Source organism: Procambarus clarkii, chromosome 59, assembly GCF_040958095.1.
Source record: "Procambarus clarkii isolate CNS0578487 chromosome 59, FALCON_Pclarkii_2.0, whole genome shotgun sequence".
Taxonomy (NCBI): domain Eukaryota; kingdom Metazoa; phylum Arthropoda; class Malacostraca; order Decapoda; family Cambaridae; genus Procambarus; species Procambarus clarkii.
In genome coordinates, this window is record NC_091208.1 from 800,691 (window position 1) to 822,505 (window position 21,815).

Sequence of the window (21,815 nt, forward strand, 5' to 3'; positions counted from 1 at the left end):
GTATCGAAATATTGGTAAAAATGAATATATTTACGTAATATCGAACTACATGAAAAACGCGAAAAAAGTCATTTTTTAACCATATTTGAGGATTTTAACTTCAAATCATAGAGCGAGGTTTCGTAATATTTAGATCTAAGAAAAGACATATGACAATGTTGTTTCCAATACAAATGATAAAAAACAATGTGTTTTCATTAGAATTAACTAAAATGTTCTTGATTTTCCGTTTATATTACCGATGGAAGATGTACACGAAAACCGCTCTATTCCGGCTGAAACGTCGATATATGCAATAAAAACAGAACTTCTCCCCTTTTAAATATCTTACTCAGTATTTTAACGAGAAACAAATAGTTGATTGAAAATGAAGTATTTAAGGTTATTATCTAATCAATTATGTGTTTGCATAATTTTTATCGTATATATAATGAATTAATACCCATAAACTGAAAATTCACAAAAACGTGGAAAAACGGCAAAATATTGCCTAATTCGATGATATTTTGTTTTAATCACATAAACGAAAAGGGGATGATAAACGTCAAATATTGCTAAATTCGATGTTTTTTCGTACGAAACAAAATGCAAGAAAACTTGCTTAAATTGCAATATTATGCGAAATTCTGAGATTTGAAGGCAAAATCATATATCGTGATACAACATGAAATAGTATCGAAATATTGGTAAAAATAAATATATTTACGTAATATCAAACTACATGAAAAACGTGAAATAAATCACTATTTAACCATATTTGAGGATTTTAACTTCAATTCAAAGAGCGAGCTTTCGTATTATTTAGATCCAAGAAATGACATATGACAATGTTGTTTCCAATACAAATAAAAATCAATGTGTTTTCATTAGAATTAACTAAAATGTTCCTGATTTTCCGTTTATAATACCGATGGAAGATGTACACGAAAACCGCTCTATTCCGGCTGAAACGTCGATATATGCAATAAAAACAGAACTTCGCCCCTTTTCAATATCTTATAATGAGAAACAAATAGTTGATTGAAAAAGAAGTATTTAAGGTTATTATCTAATCAATTATGTGTTTGCATCATTTTTATCGTTTATATAATGAATTAATACCCATAGAATGAAAATTCACAAAAACGTGGAAAAACGACAAATTATTACCTAATTCGATGATATTTTGTTTAAATCACATAAAGGAAAAGGAGATGATACACGTCAAAATATTGCAAAATTCGATGATTTTTCGTACGAAACAAAATGCAAGAAAACTTGCTTAAAATGCAATATTATGCGAAATTCTGAGATTTTAAGGCCAAATCACATATCGTGATTCTACATGAAATAGTATCGAAATTTTGGTAAAAATGAATATATTTACGTAATATCAAACTACATGATTAACGTGAAAAAGTCACTATTTTAGCATATTTGAGGATTTTAACTTCAAATCATAGAGCGAGGTTTCGTATTATTTAGATCCAAGAAAAGACATATGACAATGTTGTTTCCAATACAAATGATAAAAATCAATGTGTTTTCATTAGAATTAACTAAAATGTTCCTGATTTTCCGTTTATATTACCGATGGAAGATGTACACGTAAAACCGCTCTATTCCGGCCGAAACGTCGATATATGCAATAAAAACCGAACTTCTCCCCTTTTCAATATCTTACTCGGTATTTTAACGAGAAACAAATAGATGATTGAAAATGAAGTATTTAAGGTTATTATCTAATCAATTATGTGTGTGCATCATTTTTATCGTATATATAATGAATTAATACCCATTGACTGAAAATTCACAAAAACGTAGAAAAACGGCAAAATATTGCCTAATTCGATGATATTTTGTTTAAATCACATAAAGGAAAAGGAGATGATATACGTCAAAATATTGCAAAATTCGATGATTTTTCGTACGAAACAAAATGCAAGAAAATTGGCTTAAAATGCAATATTATGCGAAATTCTGAGATTTGAAAGCCAAGTCACATATCGTGATACTACATGAAATAGTATCGAAATATTGGTAAAAATTAATATATTTACGTAATATCAAACTACATGAAAAACCTGAAAAATGTCACTATTTAACCATATTTGAGGATTTTAACTTCAAATCATAGAGCGAGGATTCATATTATTTAGAACTAAGAAAAGAGATATGACAATGTTGTTTCAAATACAAATGATAAAACCGATGTGTTTTCATTAGAACTAACTAAAATGTTCTTGATTTTCCGTTTATATTACCGATGGAAGATGTACAAGTAAAACCGCTCTAATCCGGCTGAAACGTCGATATATGCAATAAAAACCGAACTTCTCCCCTTTTCAATATCCTTCTCAGTATTTTAAGGAGAAACAAATTGGTGATTGAAAATGAAGTATTTAAGGTTAATTTCTAATCAATTATGTGTTTGCATCATTTTTATCGTATATTTAATGAATTAATAATATTAAACTGAAAATTCACAAAAACGTGGAAAAACGGCAAAATATTGCCTAATTCGATTATATTTTGTTTAAATCACATAAAGGAAAAGGGGATGATAAACGTCAAAATATTGCTTAATTCGATGATTTTTCGTACGAAACAAAATGCAAGAAAACTTGCTTAAATTGCAATATTATGTGAAATTCTGAGATTTGAAAGCCAAATCATATATCGTGATACAACATGAAATAGTACCGAAATATTGGTATAAATGAACATATTTACGTAATATGAAAAACGTGAAAAAAGTCACTATTTAACCATATTTGAGGATTTTAACTTCAAATCATAGAGCGAGGTTTCGTATTATTTAGATCCAAGAAAAGACATATGACAATGTTGTTTCCAATACAAATGATAAAAATCAATGTGTTTTCATCAGAATTAACTAAAATGTTCCTGATTTTCCGTTTATATTACCGATGGAAGATGTACACGAAAACATCTCTATTCCGGGTGAAACGTTGATATATGCAATAAAAACAGAACTTCTCCCCTTTTCAATATCTTACTCAGTATTTTAACGAAAAACAAATAGTTGATTAAAAATGAAGTATTTAAGGTTATTATCTAATCAATTATGTGTTTGCATCATTTTTATCGTTTATATAATGAATTAATACCCATAGAATGAAAATTCACAAAAACGTGGAAAAACGACAAATTATTACCTAATTCGATGATATTTTGTTTAAATCACATAAAGGAAAAGGAGATGATACACGTCAAAATATTGCAAAATTCGATGATTTTTCGTACGAAACAAAATGTAAGAAAACTTGCTTAAAATGCAATATTATGCGAAATTCTGAGATTTTAAGGCCAAATCACATATCGTGATACTACATGAAATAGTATCGAAATTTTGGTAAAAATGAATATATTTACGTAATATCAAACTACATGATTAACGTGAAAAAGTCACTATTTTAGCATATATGAGGATTTTAACTTCAAATCATAGAGCGAGGTTTCGTATTATTTAGATCCAAGAAAAGACATATGACAATGTTGTTTCCAATACAAATGATAAAAATCAATGTGTTTTCATTTGAATTAACTAAAATGTTCCTGATTTTCCGTTTATATTACCGATGGAAGATGTACACGTAAAACCGCTCTATTCCGGCTGAAACGTCGATATATGCAATAAAAACCGAACTTCTCCCCTTTTCAATATCTTACTCGGTATTTTAACGAGAAACAAATAGATGATTGAAAATGAAGTATTTAATGTTATTATCTAATCAATTATGTGTGTGCATCATTTTTATCGTATATATAATGAATTAGTACCCATAGACTGAAAATTCACAAAAACGTAGAAAAACGGCAAAATATTGCCTAATTCGATGATATTTTGTTTAAATCACATAAAGGAAAAGGAGATGATATACGTCAAAATATTGCAAAATTCGATGATTTTTCGTACGAAACAAAATGCAAGAAAATTGGCTTAAAATGCAATATTATGCGAAATTCTGAGATTTGAAAGCCAAGTCACATATCGTGATACTACATGAAATAGTATCGAAATATTGGTAAAAATTAATATATTTACGTAATATCAAACTACAAGTAAAACCTGAAAAATGTCACTATTTAACCATATTTGAGGATTTTAACTTCAAATCATAGAGCGAGGATTCATATTATTTAGAACTAAGAAAAGAGATATGACAATGTTGTTTCAAATACAAATGATAAAACCGATGTGTTTTCATTAGAATTAACTAAAATGTTCTTGATTTTTCGTTTATATTACCGATGGAAGATGTACAAGTAAAACCGCTCTAATCCGGCTGAAACGTCGATATATGCAATAAAAACCGAACTTCTCCCCTTTTCAATATCCTTCTCAGTATTTTAAGGAGAAACAAATTGGTGATTGAAAATGAAGTATTTAAGGTTAATTTCTAATCAATTATGTGTTTGCATCATTTTTATCGTATATTTAATGAATTAATAATATTAAACTGAAAATTCACAAAAACGTGGAAAAACGGCAAAATATTGCCTAATTCGATTATATTTTGTTTAAATCACATAAAGGAAAAGGGGATGATAAACGTCAAAATATTGCTTAATTCGATGATTTTTCGTACGAAACAAAATGCAAGAAAACTTGCTTAAATTGCAATATTATGTGAAATTCTTAGATTTGAAAGCCAAATCATATATCGTGATACAACATGAAATAGTACCGAAATATTGGTATAAATGAACATATTTACGTAATATGAAAAACGTGAAAAAAGTCACTATTTAACCATATTTGAGGATTTTAACTTCAAATCATAGAGCGAGGTTTCGTATTATTTAGATCCAAGAAAAGACATATGACAATGTTGTTTCCAATACAAATGATAAAAATCAATGTGTTTTCATCAGAATTAACTAAAATGTTCCTGATTTTCCGTTTATATTACCGATGGAAGATGTACACGAAAACATCTCTATTCCGGCTGAAACGTCGATATATGCAATAAAAACAGAACTTCTCCCCTTTTCAATATCTTACTCAGTATTTTAACGAAAAACAAATAGTTGATTAAAAATGAAGTATTTAAAGTTATTATCTAATCAATTATGTGTTTGCATCATTTTTACCGTTTATATAATGAATTAATACCCATAGAATGAAAATTCACAAAAACGTGGAAAAACGACAAATTATTACCTAATTCGATGATATTTTGTTTAAATCACATAAAGGAAAAGGAGATGATACACGTCAAAATATTGCAAAATTCGATGATTTTTCGTACGAAACAAAATGTAAGAAAACTTGCTTAAAATGCAATATTATGCGAAATTCTGAGATTTTAAGGCCAAATCACATATCGTGATACTACATGAAATAGTATCGAAATTTTGGTAAAAATGAATATATTTACGTAATATCAAACTACATGATTAACGTGAAAAAGTCACTATTTTAGCATATTTGAGGATTTTAACTTCAAATCATAGAGCGAGGTTTCGTATTATTTAGATCCAAGAAAAGACATATGACAATGTTGTTTCCAATACAAATGATAAAAATCAATGTGTTTTCATTTGAATTAACTAAAATGTTCCTGATTTTCCGTTTATATTACCGATGGAAGATGTACACGTAAAACCGCTCTATTCCGGCTGAAACGTCGATATATGCAATAAAAACCGAACTTCTCCCCTTTTCAATATCTTACTCGGTATTTTAACGAGAAACAAATAGATGATTGAAAATGAAGTATTTAATGTTATTATCTAATCAATTATGTGTGTGCATAATTTTTATCGTATATATAATGAATTAATACCCATAGACTGAAAATTCACAAAAACGTAGAAAAACGGCAAAATATTGCCTAATTCGATGATATTTTGTTTAAATCACATAAAGGAAAAGGAGATGATATACGTCAAAATATTGCAAAATTCGATGATTTTTCGTACGAAACAAAATGCAAGAAAATTGGCTTAAAATGCAATATTATGCGAAATTCTGAGATTTGAAAGCCAAGTCACATATCGTGATACTACATGAAATAGTATCGAAATATTGGTAAAAATTAATATATTTACGTAATATCAAACTACAAGTAAAACCTGAAAAATGTCACTATTTAACCATATTTGAGGATTTTAACTTCAAATCATAGAGCGAGGATTCATATTATTTAGAACTAAGAAAAGAGATATGACAATGTTGTTTCAAATACAAATGATAAAACCGATGTGTTTTCATTAGAATTAACTAAAATGTTCTTGATTTTTCGTTTATATTACCGATGGAAGATGTACAAGTAAAACCGCTCTAATCCGGCTGAAACGTCGATATATGCAATAAAAACCGAACTTCTCCCCTTTTCAATATCCTTCTCAGTATTTTAAGGAGAAACAAATTGGTGATTGAAAATGAAGTATTTAAGGTTAATTTCTAATCAATTATGTGTTTGCATCATTTTTATCGTATATTTAATGAATTAATAATATTAAACTGAAAATTCACAAAAACGTGGAAAAACGGCAAAATATTGCCTAATTCGATTATATTTTGTTTAAATCACATAAAGGAAAAGGGGATGATAAACGTCAAAATATTGCTTAATTCGATGATTTTTCGTACGAAACAAAATGCAAGAAAACTTGCTTAAATTGCAATATTATGTGAAATTCTTAGATTTGAAAGCCAAATCATATATCGTGATACAACATGAAATAGTACCGAAATATTGGTATAAATGAACATATTTACGTAATATGAAAAACGTGAAAAAAGTCACTATTTAACCATATTTGAGGATTTTAACTTCAAATCATAGAGCGAGGTTTCGTATTATTTAGATCCAAGAAAAGACATATGACAATGTTGTTTCCAATACAAATGATAAAAATCAATGTGTTTTCATCAGAATTAACTAAAATGTTCCTGATTTTCTGTTTATATTACCGATGGAAGATGTACACGTAAAACCGCTCTATTCCGGCTGAAACGTCGATATATGCAATAAAAACCGAACTTCTCCCCTTTTCAATATCTTACTCGGTATTTTAACGAGAAACAAATAGATGATTGAAAATGAAGTATTTAATGTTATTATCTAATCAATTATGTGTGTGCATCATTTTTATCGTATATATAATGAATTAATACCCATAGACTGAAAATTCACAAAAACGTAGAAAAACGGCAAAATATTGCCTAATTCGATGATATTTTGTTTAAATCACATAAAGGAAAAGGAGATGATATACGTCAAAATATTGCAAAATTCGATGATTTTTCGTACGAAACAAAATGCAAGAAAATTGGCTTAAAATGCAATATTATGCGAAATTCTGAGATTTGAAAGCCAAGTCACATATCGTGATACTACATGAAATAGTATCGAAATATTGGTAAAAATTAATATATTTACGTAATATCAAACTACAAGTAAAACCTGAAAAATGTCACTATTTAACCATATTTGAGGATTTTAACTTCAAATCATAGAGCGAGGATTCATATTATTTAGAACTAAGAAAAGAGATATGACAATGTTGTTTCAAATACAAATGATAAAACCGATGTGTTTTCATTAGAACTAACTAAAATGTTCTTGATTTTTCGTTTATATTACCGATGGAAGATGTACAAGTAAAACCGCTCTAATCCGGCTGAAACGTCGATATATGCAATAAAAACCGAACTTCTCCCCTTTTCAATATCCTTCTCAGTATTTTAAGGAGAAACAAATTGGTGATTGAAAATGAAGTATTTAAGGTTAATTTCTAATCAATTATGTGTTTGCATCATTTTTATCGTATATTTAATAAATTAATAATATTAAACTGAAAATTCACAAAAACGTGGAAAAACGGCAAAATATTGCCTAATTTGATTATATTTTGTTTAAATCACATAAAGGAAAAGGGGATGATAAACGTCAAAATATTGCTTAATTCGATGATTTTTCGTACGAAACAAAATGCAAGAAAACTTGCTTAAATTGCAATATTATGTGAAATTCTGAGATTTGAAAGCCAAATCATATATCGTGATACAACATGAAATAGTACCGAAATATTGATATAAATGAACATATTTACGTAATATGAAAAACGTGAAAAAAGTCACTATTTAACCATATTTGAGGATTTTAACTTCAAATCATAGAGCGAGGTTTCGTATTATTTAGATCCAAGAAAAGACATATGACAATGTTGTTTCCAATACAAATGATAAAAATCAATGTGTTTTCATCAGAATTAACTAAAATGTTCCTGATTTTCCGTTTATATTACCGATGGAAGATGTACACGAAAACATCTCTATTCCGGCTGAAACGTCGATATATGCAATAAAAACAGAACTTCTCCCCTTTTCAATATCTTACTCAGTATTTTAACGAAAAACAAATAGTTGATTAAAAATGAAGTATTTAAGGTTATTATCTAATCAATTATGTGTTTGCATCATTTTTATCGTTTATATAATGAATTAATACCCAAAGAATGAAAATTCACAAAAACGTGGAAAAACGACAAATTATTACCTAATTCGATGATATTTTGTTTAAATCACATAAAGGAAAAGGAGATGATACACGTCAAAATATTGCAAAATTCGATGATTTTTCGTACGAAACAAAATGCAAGAAAACTGGCTTAAAATGCAATATTATGCGAAATTCTGAGATTTGAAAGCCAAGTCACATATCGTGATACTACATGAAATAGTATCGAAATATTGGTAAAAATGAATATATTTACGTAATATCAAACTACATGAAAAACGTGAAATAAATCACTATTTAACCATATTTGAGGATTTTAACTTCAATTCATAGAGCGAGCTTTCGTATTATTTAGATCCAAGAAATGACATATGACAATGTTGTTTCAATACAAATGATAAAAATCAATGTGTTTTCATTAGAAATAACTAAAATGTTCCTGATTTTCCGTTTATAATACCGATGGAAGATGTACACGAAAACCGCTCTATTCCGGCTGAAACGTCGATATATGCAATAAAAACAGAACTTCGCACCTTTTCAATATCTTATAACGAGAAACAAATAGTTGATTGAAAAAGAAGTATTTAAGGTTATTATCTAATCAATTATGTGTTTGCAGCATTTTTATCGTTTATATAATGAATTAATACCCATAGAATGAAAATTCACAAAAACGTGGAAAAACGACAAATTATTACCTAATTCGATGATATTTTGTTTAAATCACATAAAGGAAAAGGAGATGATACACGTCTAAATATTGCAAAATTCGATGATTTTTCGTACGAAACAAAATGCAAGAAAACTTGCTTAAAATGCAATATTATGCGAAATTCTGAGATTTTAAGGCCAAATCACATATCGTGATACTACATGAAATAGTATCGAAATTTTGGTAAAAATGAATATATTTACGTAATATCAAACTACATGATTAACGTGAAAAAGTCACTATTTTACCATATTTGAGGATTTTAACTTCAAATCAAAGAGCGAGGTTTCGTATTATTTAGATCCAAGAAAAGACATATGACAATGTTGTTTCCAATACAAATGATAAAAATCAATGTGTTTTCATTAGAATTAACTAAAATGTTCCTGATTTTCCGTTTATATTACCGATGGAAGATGTACACGTAAAACCGCTCTATTCCGGCTGAAACGTCGATATATGCAATAAAAACCGAACTTCTCCCCTTTTCAATATCTTACTCGGTATTTTAACGAGAAACAAATAGATGATTGAAAATGAAGTATTTAAGGTTATTATCTAACCAATTATGTGTGTGCATCATTTTTATCGTATATATAATGAATTAATACCCATAGACTGAAAATTCACAAAAACGTAGAAAAACGCCAAAATATTGCCTAATTCGATGATATTTTGTTTAAATCACATAAAGGAAAAGGAGATGATATACGTCAAAATATTGCAAAATTCGATGATTTTTCGTACGAAACAAAATGCAAGAAAACTGGCTTAAAATGCAATATTATGCGAAATTCTGAGATTTGAAAGCCAAGTCACATATCGTGATACTACATGAAATAGTATCGAAATATTGGTAAAAATTAATATATTTACGTAATATCAAACTACATGAAAAACCTGAAAAATGTCACTATTTAACCATATTTGAGGATTTTAACTTCAAATCATAGAGCGAGGATTCATATTATTTAGATCTAAGAAAAGAGATATGACAATGTTGTTTCAAATACAAATGATAAAACCGATGTGTTTTCATTAGAACTAACTAAAATGTTCTTGATTTTCCGTTTATATTACCGATGGAAGATGTACACGAAAACATCTCTATTCCGGCTGAAACGTCGATATATGCAATAAAAACAGAACTTCTCCCCTTTTCAATATCTTACTAAGTATTTTAACGAAAAACAAATAGTTGATTAAAAATGAAGTATTTAAGGTTCTTATCTAATCAATTATGTGTTTGCATCATTTTTATCGTATATATAATGAATTAATACCCATAAACTAAAAATTCACAAAAACGTGGAAAAAAGGCAACATATTGCCTAATTCGATGATATTTTGTTTAAATCACATGGAGGAACAGGGGCTGATAAACGTGAAAATATTGCTAGATTCGATGATTTTTTGTACGAAACAAAATGCAAGAAAACTTGCTTAAAATGCAATATAATGCGAAATTCTGAGATTTGAAGGCTAAATCACATATCGTGATACTACATGAAATAGTATCGAAATATTGGTAAAAATGAATATATTTTCGTAATATCGAACTACATGAAAAACGTGAAAAAAGTCACTTTTTAACCATATTTGAGGATTTTAACTTCAAATCAAAGAGCGAGGTTTCGTGTTATTCAGATCCAAGAAAAGACATATGACAATGTTGTTTCCAATACAAACGATATAAATCAATGTGTTTTCATTAGAATTAACTAAAATGTTCTTGATTTTCCGTTTATATTACCGATGGAAGATGTACAAGTAAAACCGCTCTAATCCGGCTGAAACGTCGATGTATGCAATAAAAACCGAACTTCTCCCCTTTTCAATATCCTACTCAGTATTTTAACGAGAAACAAATGGTTGATTGAAAGTGAAGTATTTAAGGTTAATTTCTAATCAATTATGTGTTTGCATCATTGTTATCGTATATTTAATGAATTAATAACATTAAACTGAAAATTCACAAAAACGTGGAAAAACGGCAAAATATTGCCTAATTCGATGATATTTTGTTTAAATCACATAAAGGAAAAGGAGATGATACACGTCAAAATATTGCAAAATTCGATGATTTTTCGAACGAAACAAAATGCAAGAAAACTTGCTTAAAATGCAATATTATGCGACATTCTGAGATTTGAAGGCCAAACCACATATCGTGATACTACATGAAATAGTATCGAAATATTGGTAAAAATGAATATATTTACGTAATATCGAACTACATGAAAAACGTGAAAAAAGTCACTTTTTAACCATATTTGAGGATTTTAACTTCAAATCAAAGAGTGAGGTTTCGTGTTATTTAGATCCAAGAAAAGACATATGACAATGTTGTTTCCAATACAAACGATAAAAATCAATGTGTTTTCATTAGAATTAACTAAAATGTTCCTGATTTTCCGTTTATATTACCAATGAAGATCTACACGAAAACCGCTCTATTCTGGCTGAAACGTCGATATATGCAATAAAAATAGAACTTCTCCCCTTTTCAATATCTTACTCAATATTTTACCGATAAACAAATAGTTGTTTAAAAATGATGTATTTAAGGTTATTATTTAATCAATTATGTGTTTGCATCATTTTTATCGTATATATAATGAATTAATACCTATAGACTGAAAATTCACAAAAACGTGGAAAAACGGCAAAATATTGCCTAATTCGATAATATTTTGTTTAAATCACATAAAGGAAATGGAGATGATATACTTCAAAATATTGCAAAATTCGATGATTTTTCGTACGAAACAAAAGGCAAGAAAACTTGCTTAAAATGCAATATTATGCGAAATTCTGAAAATTGAAGGCCAAATCACATATCGTGATACTACATGAAATAGTATCGAAATATTGGTAAAAATGAATATATTTACGTAATATCGAACTACATGAAAAACGTGGAAAAATACATTTTTTAACCATATTTGAGGATTTTAACGTAATCATAGAGCGAGGTTTCGTATTATTTAGATCTAAGAAAAGACATATGACAATGTTGTTTCCAATACAAACGATAAAAATCAATGTGTTTTCATTAGAAATAACTAAAATGTTCCTGTTTTTCCATTTATATTTCCGATGGAAGATGTACACGAAAACCGCTCTATTCCGGCTGAAACGTCGATATATGCAATAAAAACAGAACTTCTCCTTTTTTCAATATCTTACCCAGTATTTTAACGAGAAACAAATAGTTGATTGAAAATGAAGTATTTAAGGTTATTATCTAATCAATTATGTGTTTGCATCATTTTTATCGTATATATAATGAATGAACCCATAAACTGAAAATTCACAAAAACGTGGAAAAACGGCAAAATATTGCCTAATTCGATGATATTTTGTTTGAATCACATAAAGGAAAAGGGGATGACCAATGTCAAAATATTGCTAAATTCGTTGATTTTTCGTACGAAACAAAAATGCAAGGAAACTTGCTTAAAATGCCATATTATGCGAAATTCTGAGATTTGAAGGCCAAATCACATATCGTGATACTACATGGAATAGTATCGAAATATTGGTAAAAATGAATATATTTACGTAATATCAAACTACATGAAAAACGTGAAAAAAGTCACTATTTCACCATATTTGAGGATTTTAACTTCAAATCATAGAGCGAGGTTTCGTATTATTTAGATCCAAGAAAAGACATATGACAATGTTGTTTCCAATACAAACGATATAAATCAATGTGTTTTCATTAGAATTAACTAAAATGTTCTTGATTTTCCGTTTATATTACCGATGGAAGATGTACAAGTAAAACCGCTCTAATCCGGCTGAAACGTCGATATATGCAATAAAAACCGAACTTCTCCCCTTTTCAATATCCTACTCAGTATTTTAACGAGAAACAAATGGTTGATTGAAAGTGAAGTATTTAAGGTTAATTTCTAATCAATTATGTGTTTACATCATTTTTATCGTATATTTAATGAATTAATAACATTAAACTGAAAATTCACAAAAACGTGGAAAAACGGCAAAATATTGCCTAATTCGATGATATTTTGTTTAAATCACATAAAGGAAAAGGAGATGATACACGTCAAAATATTGCAAAATTCGATGATTTTTCGAACGAAACAAAATGCAAGAAAACTTGCTTAAAATGCAATATTATGCGACATTCTGAGATTTGAAGGCCAAACCACATATCGTGATACTACATGAAATAGTATCGAAATATTGGTAAAAATTAATATATTTACGTAATATCAAACTACATGAAAAACGTGAAAAAAGTCACTTTTTAACCATATTTGAGGATTTTAACTTCAAATCAAAGAGTGAGGTTTCGTGTTATTTAGATCCAAGAAAAGACATATGACAATGTTGTTTCCAATACAAACGATAAAAATCAATGTGTTTTCATTAGAATTAACTAAAATGTTCCTGATTTTCCGTTTATATTACCAATGAAGATCTACACGAAAACCGCTCTATTCTGGCTGAAACGTCGATATATGCAATAAAAACAGAACTTCTCCCCTTTTCAATATCTTACTCAATATTTTACCGATAAACAAATAGTTGTTTAAAAATGATGTATTTAAGGTTATTATTTAATCAATTATGTGTTTGCATCATTTTTATCGTATATATAATGAATTAATACCTATAGACTGAAAATTCACAAAAACGTGGAAAAACGGCAAAATATTGCCTAATTCGATAATATTTTGTTTAAATCACATAAAGGAAATGGAGATGATATACTTCAAAATATTGCAAAATTCGATGATTTTTCGTACGAAACAAAAGGCAAGAAAACTTGCTTAAAATGCAATATTATGCGAAATTCTGAAAATTGAAGGCCAAATCACATATCGTGATACTACATGAAATAGTATCGAAATATTGGTAAAAATGAATATATTTACGTAATATCGAACTACATGAAAAACGTGGAAAAATACATTTTTTAACCATATTTGAGGATTTTAACGTAATCATAGAGCGAGGTTTCGTATTATTTAGATCTAAGAAAAGACATATGACAATGTTGTTTCCAATACAAACGATAAAAATCAATGTGTTTTCATTAGAAATAACTAAAATGTTCCTGTTTTTCCATTTATATTTCCGATGGAAGATGTACACGAAAACCGCTCTATTCCGGCTGAAACGTCGATATATGCAATAAAAACAGAACTTCTCCTTTTTTCAATATCTTACCCAGTATTTTAACGAGAAACAAATAGTTGATTGAAAATGAAGTATTTAAGGTTATTATCTAATCAATTATGTGTTTGCATCATTTTTATCGTATATATAATGAATGAACCCATAAACTGAAAATTCACAAAAACGTGGAAAAACGGCAAAATATTGCCTAATTCGATGATATTTTGTTTGAATCACATAAAGGAAAAGGGGATGACCAATGTCAAAATATTGCAAAATTCGATGATTTTTCCTACGAAACAAAATGCAAGAAAACTTGCTTAAAATGCCATATTATGCGAAATTCTGAGATTTGAAGGCCAAATCACATATCGTGATACTACATGGAATAGTATCGAAATATTGGTAAAAATGAATATATTTACGTAATATCAAACTACATGAAAAACGTGAAAAAAGTCACTATTTCACCATATTTGAGGATTTTAACTTCAAATCATAGAGCGAGGTTTCGTATTATTTAGATCCAAGAAAAGACATATGACAATGTTGTTTCCAATACAAATGATAAAACCAATGTGTTTTCATTAGAATTAACTAAAATGTTCTTGATTTTCCGATTATATTACCGATGGAAGATGTACAAGTAAAACCGCTCTAATCCGGCTGAAACGTCGATATATGCAATAAAAACCGAACTTCTCCCCTTTTCAATATCCTACTCAGTATTTTAACGAGAAACAAATGGTTGATTGAAAATGAAGTATTTAAGGTTAATTTCTAATCAATTTTGTGTTTGCATCATTTTTATCGTATATTTAATGAATTAATAACATTAAACTGAAAATTCACAAAAACGAGGAAAAACGGCAAAATTTTGCTTAATTCGATGATATTTTGTTTAAATCACATAAAGGAAAAGGGGATGATAAACGTCAAAATATTGCTATATTCGATGATTTTTCGTAAGAAACAAAATGGAAGAAAACTTGCTTAAAATGCAATATTATGCGAAATTCTGAGATATTAAGGCCAAATCACATATCGTGATACTACATGAAATAGTATCGAAATATTGGTAAAAATGAATATATTTACGTAATATCAAACTACACGAAAAACGTGAAAAAAGTCACTATTTAGATCCAAGAAAAGACCTAGGACAATATTGTTTCCAATACAAATGATAAAAATCAATGTGTTTTCATTAGAATTAACTAAAATGTTCCTGATTTTCCGTTCATATTACCGATGGAAGATGTACACGAAAACGGCTCTATTCCGGCTTAAACGTCGATATATGCAATTAAAACTGAACTTCTCCCCTTTTTAATATCTTACTCAGAATTTTAACAAGAAACAAATAGTTGATTGAAAATGAAGTATTTAAGGTTATTATCTAATCAATTATGTGTTTGCATCATTTTTATCATATATATAATGAATTAATACCAATAAACTGAAAATTCACAAAAACGTGGAAAAACGGCAAAATATTGCCTAATTCGATTATATTTTGTTTAAATCACATAAAGGAAAAGGGGATCATAAACGTCAAAATATTGCAAAATTCGATGATTTTTCGTACGAAACAAAATGAAAGAAAACTTGCATAAAATGCAATATTATGCGAAATTCTGAGATTTAAAGGCCAAATCACATATCGTGATACTACATGAACTAGTATCGATATATTGGTAAAAATGAATATATTTACGTAATATCAAACTACATGATTAACGTGAAAAAGTCACTATTTTACCATATTTGAGGATTTTAACTTCAAATCATAGAGCGAGGTTTCGTATTATTTATATCCAAGAAAAGACATAAGACAATGTTGTTTCCAATACAAATGATAAAAAACAATGTGTTTTCATTAGAATTAACTAAAATGTTCTTGATTTTCCGTTTATATTACCGATGGAAGATGTACACGTAATACCGCTCTAATCCGGCTGAAACTTCGATATGCAATACAAACCGAACTTCTCCCCTTTTCAATATCTTACTCAGTATTTAAACGAGAGACAAATAGATGATTGAAAATGAAGTATTTAAGGTTATTATCTAATCAATTATGTGTTTGCATCATTTTTATCGTATATATAATGAATTAATACCCATAGACTGAAAATTCACAAAAACATGGAAAAACGGCAAAATATTGCCTAAAGCGATGACATTTTGTGTAAATCACATAAAGGAAAAGGTAGATGATACACGTCAAAATATTGCAAAATTCGATGATTTTTCGTACGAAACAAAATGCAAGAAAACTTGCTTAAAATGCAATATTATGCGAAATTCTGAGATTTGAAGGTCAAATCACATATCGTGATACTACATGAAATAGTATCGAAATATTGGTAAAAATGAACATATTTACGTAATATCGAACTACATGAAAAACGTGAAAAAAGTCACTTTTTAACCATATCTGAGGATTTTAACTTTAAATCATAGAGCGAGTTTTCGTATTATTTAGATATAAGAAAAGACATATGACAATGTTGTTTCCAATACAAACGATAAAAATCAATGTATTTTCCTTAGAATTAAGTAAAATGTTCCTGATTTTCCGTAAATATTACCGATGAAAGATGTAAACGAAAACCGCTCTATTCCGGCTGAAACGTCGATATATGCAATAAAAACAGAACTTCTCCCCTTTTCAATATCTTACTCAGTATTTTAACAAGAACCAAATAGTTGATTGAAAATGAAGTATTTAAGGTTGTTAAATCAATTAAAGTTGTATAAATCAATTATGTGTTTGCATCATTTTTATCATATATATAACGAATTAATACCAATAAACTGAAAATTCACGAAAACGTGGAAAAACGACAAAATATTGCCTAATTCGATGATATTTTGTTTAAATCACATAAAGAAAAAGGGGATTAAAAACGTCAAAATATTGCCCAATTCGATGATTTTTCGTACTAAACAAAATGCAAGAAAACTTGCTTAAAATGCAATATTATGCGAAATTCGGAGATTTGAAGGCCAAATCACATATCGTGATACTAAATGAAATAATATTGGTAAAATATTATATATTTTATATATATATTGGTAAAAATATTGGTAAAAATTAATATATTTACGTAATATCAAATTACATGAAAAAACGTGAAAAAAGTCACTATTTAACTACATTTGAGGATTTTAACTTCAAATCATAGAGCGTGGTTTCGTATTATTTAGATCCAAGAAAAGACATATGACAATGTGGTTTCCAATACAAATGATAAAAATCAATGTGTTTTCATTAGAATTAACTAAAATGTTCCTGATTTTCAGAGATATTTTAAAAATGCCGAAATCCACTTTTTTTTCCCCCTGATAACAGTTACGTGAAATTTGTATAAGTATTATGAGGTTGTCTGAGAACAAAGCTCCAGCAGAAAGCGGGAGAGGAAGCACAGGTCTCCGCTGTGCATTACACATGCAAATACTCTGGCAAAATATACAACACTGAAGGAGTTACTACAAGATCCTCCAGGCCAGCGAAGCATCCATGAGTTTCTTGAAGATTTTCTCCGCCGGGTTTAGCTGTCACTGGTCGGGTTGACGGGTCAGAGCTGTAGTGCCATGTACCTTCTTGATACCTGGTTGATGGGGTTGTGGGAGTTCTTCTACTCCCAAAGCCCGGTCCGAGGCCAGGCTTGACTTGTGAGAGTTTGGTTCACTAGGCTGTTGCTTGCAGTGGCCCGCAGACCCACATACCAACCACCGCCCGGTTGGTCCGGCATTCCTTGGAGGAAACTATCTAGTTTCCTCTTAAAGATGTCCAAGGTTGTTCCGACAATATTTCTTCTGCTCGCTGGGATGATGTTGAACAACCGTGGACCTCTGATGTTTATACAGTTCTCTAATTGTACCAATGGCACCTCTGCTCTTCACTGGTTCTATTCTGCATTTTCTTCCATATCGTTCACTCCAGTGTGTTTTTTTGCTGTGCAGATGTAGGACCTGGCCCTTCAGTATTTTCCACGTGTATATTATTTGATATCTCTCTAGTCGTCTTTATAGCGAGTATATTTGGAGAGCTTTGGGACGATCCCAATAATTTAGATGCTTTATCGCGTTTATGTATCCCGTATATGTTCTCTGTACTTTCTCTATTTCAGCAATCTCTCCTGCTCTGAATGGGAAAGTAAGTACTGTACTAAACAGTACTCAAGACATGACAGCACAAGTGACTTGAAGAATACAACCACTGTGATGGGATCTCTGGATTTGAAAGTTCTCGTAATCCATCCTATCATTTTTCTGGCTGCCGCAATATATGTTTGGTTATGCTCCTTAAACGTTAGATCGTCAGACATCATTATTCCCAAATCCTTTACATGTTGCATTCCTACTATGGGCAAATTTGATTGCGTTTTGTACCTTGTATTATGTTTAAGGTTCTCATTTTTACCGTATCCGAGTACCTGGAATTCATCACTGTTAAACATCATGTTATTTTCTGCTGCAAAGTCGAAAATTGTGTTAATATCTGCTTGTAGATTTTCAATGTCTTCAGCAGAAGTAAATTTCATGTTGATTTTTGTGTCATCTGCAAAGGATGATACGAAGCTGTGACTTGTATTTGAGTCTATATCTGATATGAGAATAAAGAAAAGCAGTGGTGCAAGGACTGTACCTTGAAGTACTGAGCTTTTAACTGCGCTTCGACTCGATTTTATATGGTTGACTGTTTCTCTTTGTGTTCTGTTCGACAGAAAACTGAGTATCTAGCGTCCTACTTTACCAGTTGTTCCTACTGACCTCATATTGTGTGCTATCACTCCATGGTCACATGGAGTGATAGCTTTTCTATCTATAGCTAGCATGGATTTTGTTCTAATGCCTCAGTGATTTTGTCGTAATGGTCAAGTAGCTGTGAGAGGCATGATCTTCCTGCTCTAAATCCATGTTGGCCAGGATTGTGGAGGTCATTGGTTTCCATGAAACTAGTGACCTGACTCCTGATAACTCTCTCAAATACTTTTATTATGTGGGACGTTAGTGCAACTGGTCAATAATTCTTTGCCAATTCTTTGCTCCCTCCCTTTTTGCAGCAGCTATGTCTGCTGCTTTAAGCGCATCTGGTATCTCCCCCGTGCCCAAGCTCTTCCTCCACACTATACTGAGTGCCTGCCCTACTGGCACTTTTAGGAGTTCAAGAGAGTGATGCGAAGGCTCAAGAAAGGGATGCAGAGGCTTAAGAAAGTGTTGCAGAGGCTCAAAAAAGGGATGCAGAGGCTTAGGAGAGTGATGCAGAGGCTGAAGAGAGTGTTGCAGTGGCTAAAGAGAGGGATGCAGAGGCTCAAGAGAGTAATGCAAAGGCTCATGAGAGTTATGCAGAGGCTGCAGAGAGTGTTGCAGAGGCTTAGAGAGGGATGTAGAGGCTCAAGAGAGGGATGCAGAGGCTTAAGAGAGTGATGAAGAGGCTGAAAAGAGTGTTGCAGAGGCATAATTGAGGGATGCAGAGGCTCAAGAGAGTGATGCAAAGGCTCAAGAGAGTGATGCAAAGGCTTAAGAGAGGGATGCAGAGGCTCAAGAGAGGGATGTAGAGGGTCAGGAGAGTGATGCAGAAGCTCAAGAGAGGGATGCAGAGGCTGAAGAGAGTGATGCAGAGGCTTAAGAGAGTGATGCAGAGGTTTAGGAGAGTGATGCAGAGGCACAAAAGAATGATGTAGAGGCTTAAGAGAGGGATGCAGAGGCTCAAGAGAATGACGAAGATGCTGAAGAGAGTGATGCAGAGGCTTAAGAGAGGGATGCAGGATCAAGAGAGTGATGCAGAGTCTTAGAAGAGGAATGCAGAGGCTGAAGAGAATGATGCAGTGGCTTAAGAGAGGGACGCAGAGGCTGAAGAGAATGATACAGAGGCTTAAGAGAGGGATGCAGAGGCTGAAGAGAATGATGCAGAGGCTTAAAAGAGTGATGCAGAGCCTCAGGAGAGTGATGCAGAGGCTCAAGGGAGTGATGCAGAGACTCAAGAGAGTTATGCAGAGGCTCAAGAGAGTGATGCAGAGGCTTACGAGAGTGATGCAGAGGCTCAGGAGAGTGATGCAGAGGCTCAAGAGAGTGATGCAGAAACTCAAGAGAGTGATGAAGAGGCTTAAGAGAGGGATGCAGAGGTTCAAAAGAGGGATGCAGAGGCCCAAGAAAGGGATGCAGGGGCTCAAGAGAGGAATGCAGAGGCTAAAGAGAGGGATGCAGAGGCTTAAAAGAGTGATGCAGAGGCTTAAGAGAGGGATGCAGAGGTTCAAGAGAGGGATGCAGAGGCTCCAGAGAGGGATGCAGAGGCTCAAGAGAGTGATTCAGAGGCTTACGAGAGTGATGCAGAGGCTCAAGAGAAGAATGCAGCGGCTGAAGGGAATGATGCAGTTACTTAAAAGAGGGATGCAGAGGCTGATGAGAATGCAGAGGCTTCAGAGAGGGATGCAGAGGCTGAAGAGAGTAATGCAGAGGCTGAAGAGAATGATGCAGAGGCTTAAAAGAGTGATGCAGAGGCTCAGGAGAGTGATGCAGAGGCTCAAGGGAGTGATGCAGAGGCTCAAGAGAGTTATGCAGAGGCTCAAGAGAGTGATGCAGAGGCTTACGAGAGTGATGCAGAGGCTCAGGAGAGTGATGCAGAGGATCAAGAGAGTGATGCAGAGGCTCAAGAGTGATGCAGAGGATCAAGAGAGTGAAGCAGAGGCTTAAGAGAGTGATGCAGAGGATGAAGAGAATGTTGCAGAGGCTCTAGAGAGTGATGCAGAGGCTTAAGAGAGTGATGCAAAGGCTCAAGAGAGAGATGCAGAACCTCATGAGAGGGATGCAGAGGCTTAAGAGAGTGATGCAGAGGATCAAGAGAGTGATCCAGAGGTTTAGGAGAGGGATGCCGAGGCTCAAGAGAGTGATGCTGAGGCTTACGAGAGTGATGCAGAGGCTCAAGAGAGTGATGAAGAGGCTCAAGAGAGTGATGCAGAGGCTCAAGAGAGTGATGCAGAGGATCAAGAGAGTGATGCAGAGGCTTAAGAGAGTGATGCAGAGGATGAAGAGAATGTTGCAGAGGCTCTAGAGAGTGATGCAGAGGCTTAAGAGAGTGATACAAAGGCTCAAGAGAGGGATGCAGAACCTCATGAGAGGGATGCAGAGGCTTAAAAAAGTGATGCAGAGGCTCAAAATAGGGATGCACAGGCTTAAGAGGGTGATGCAGAGGCTCAAGAGAGTGATGCAGAGGCTCAAGAGAGGGATTCAGAGGCTCAAGAGAGGGATTCATAGGCTTAAGAGAGTGATACCGAGACTGAAGAGAGTGTTGCAGAGGCTAAAGAGAGGGATGCAGAGGCTCACGAGAGTAATGCAGAGACTCAAGAGAGTTATGCAGAGGCTCAAGAGAGTGATGCAGAGGCTTACGAGAGAGATGCAGAGGCTCATGAGAGGGATGCAGAGGCTTAACAGAGTGATGCCAGGGCTCAAGAGAAGGATGC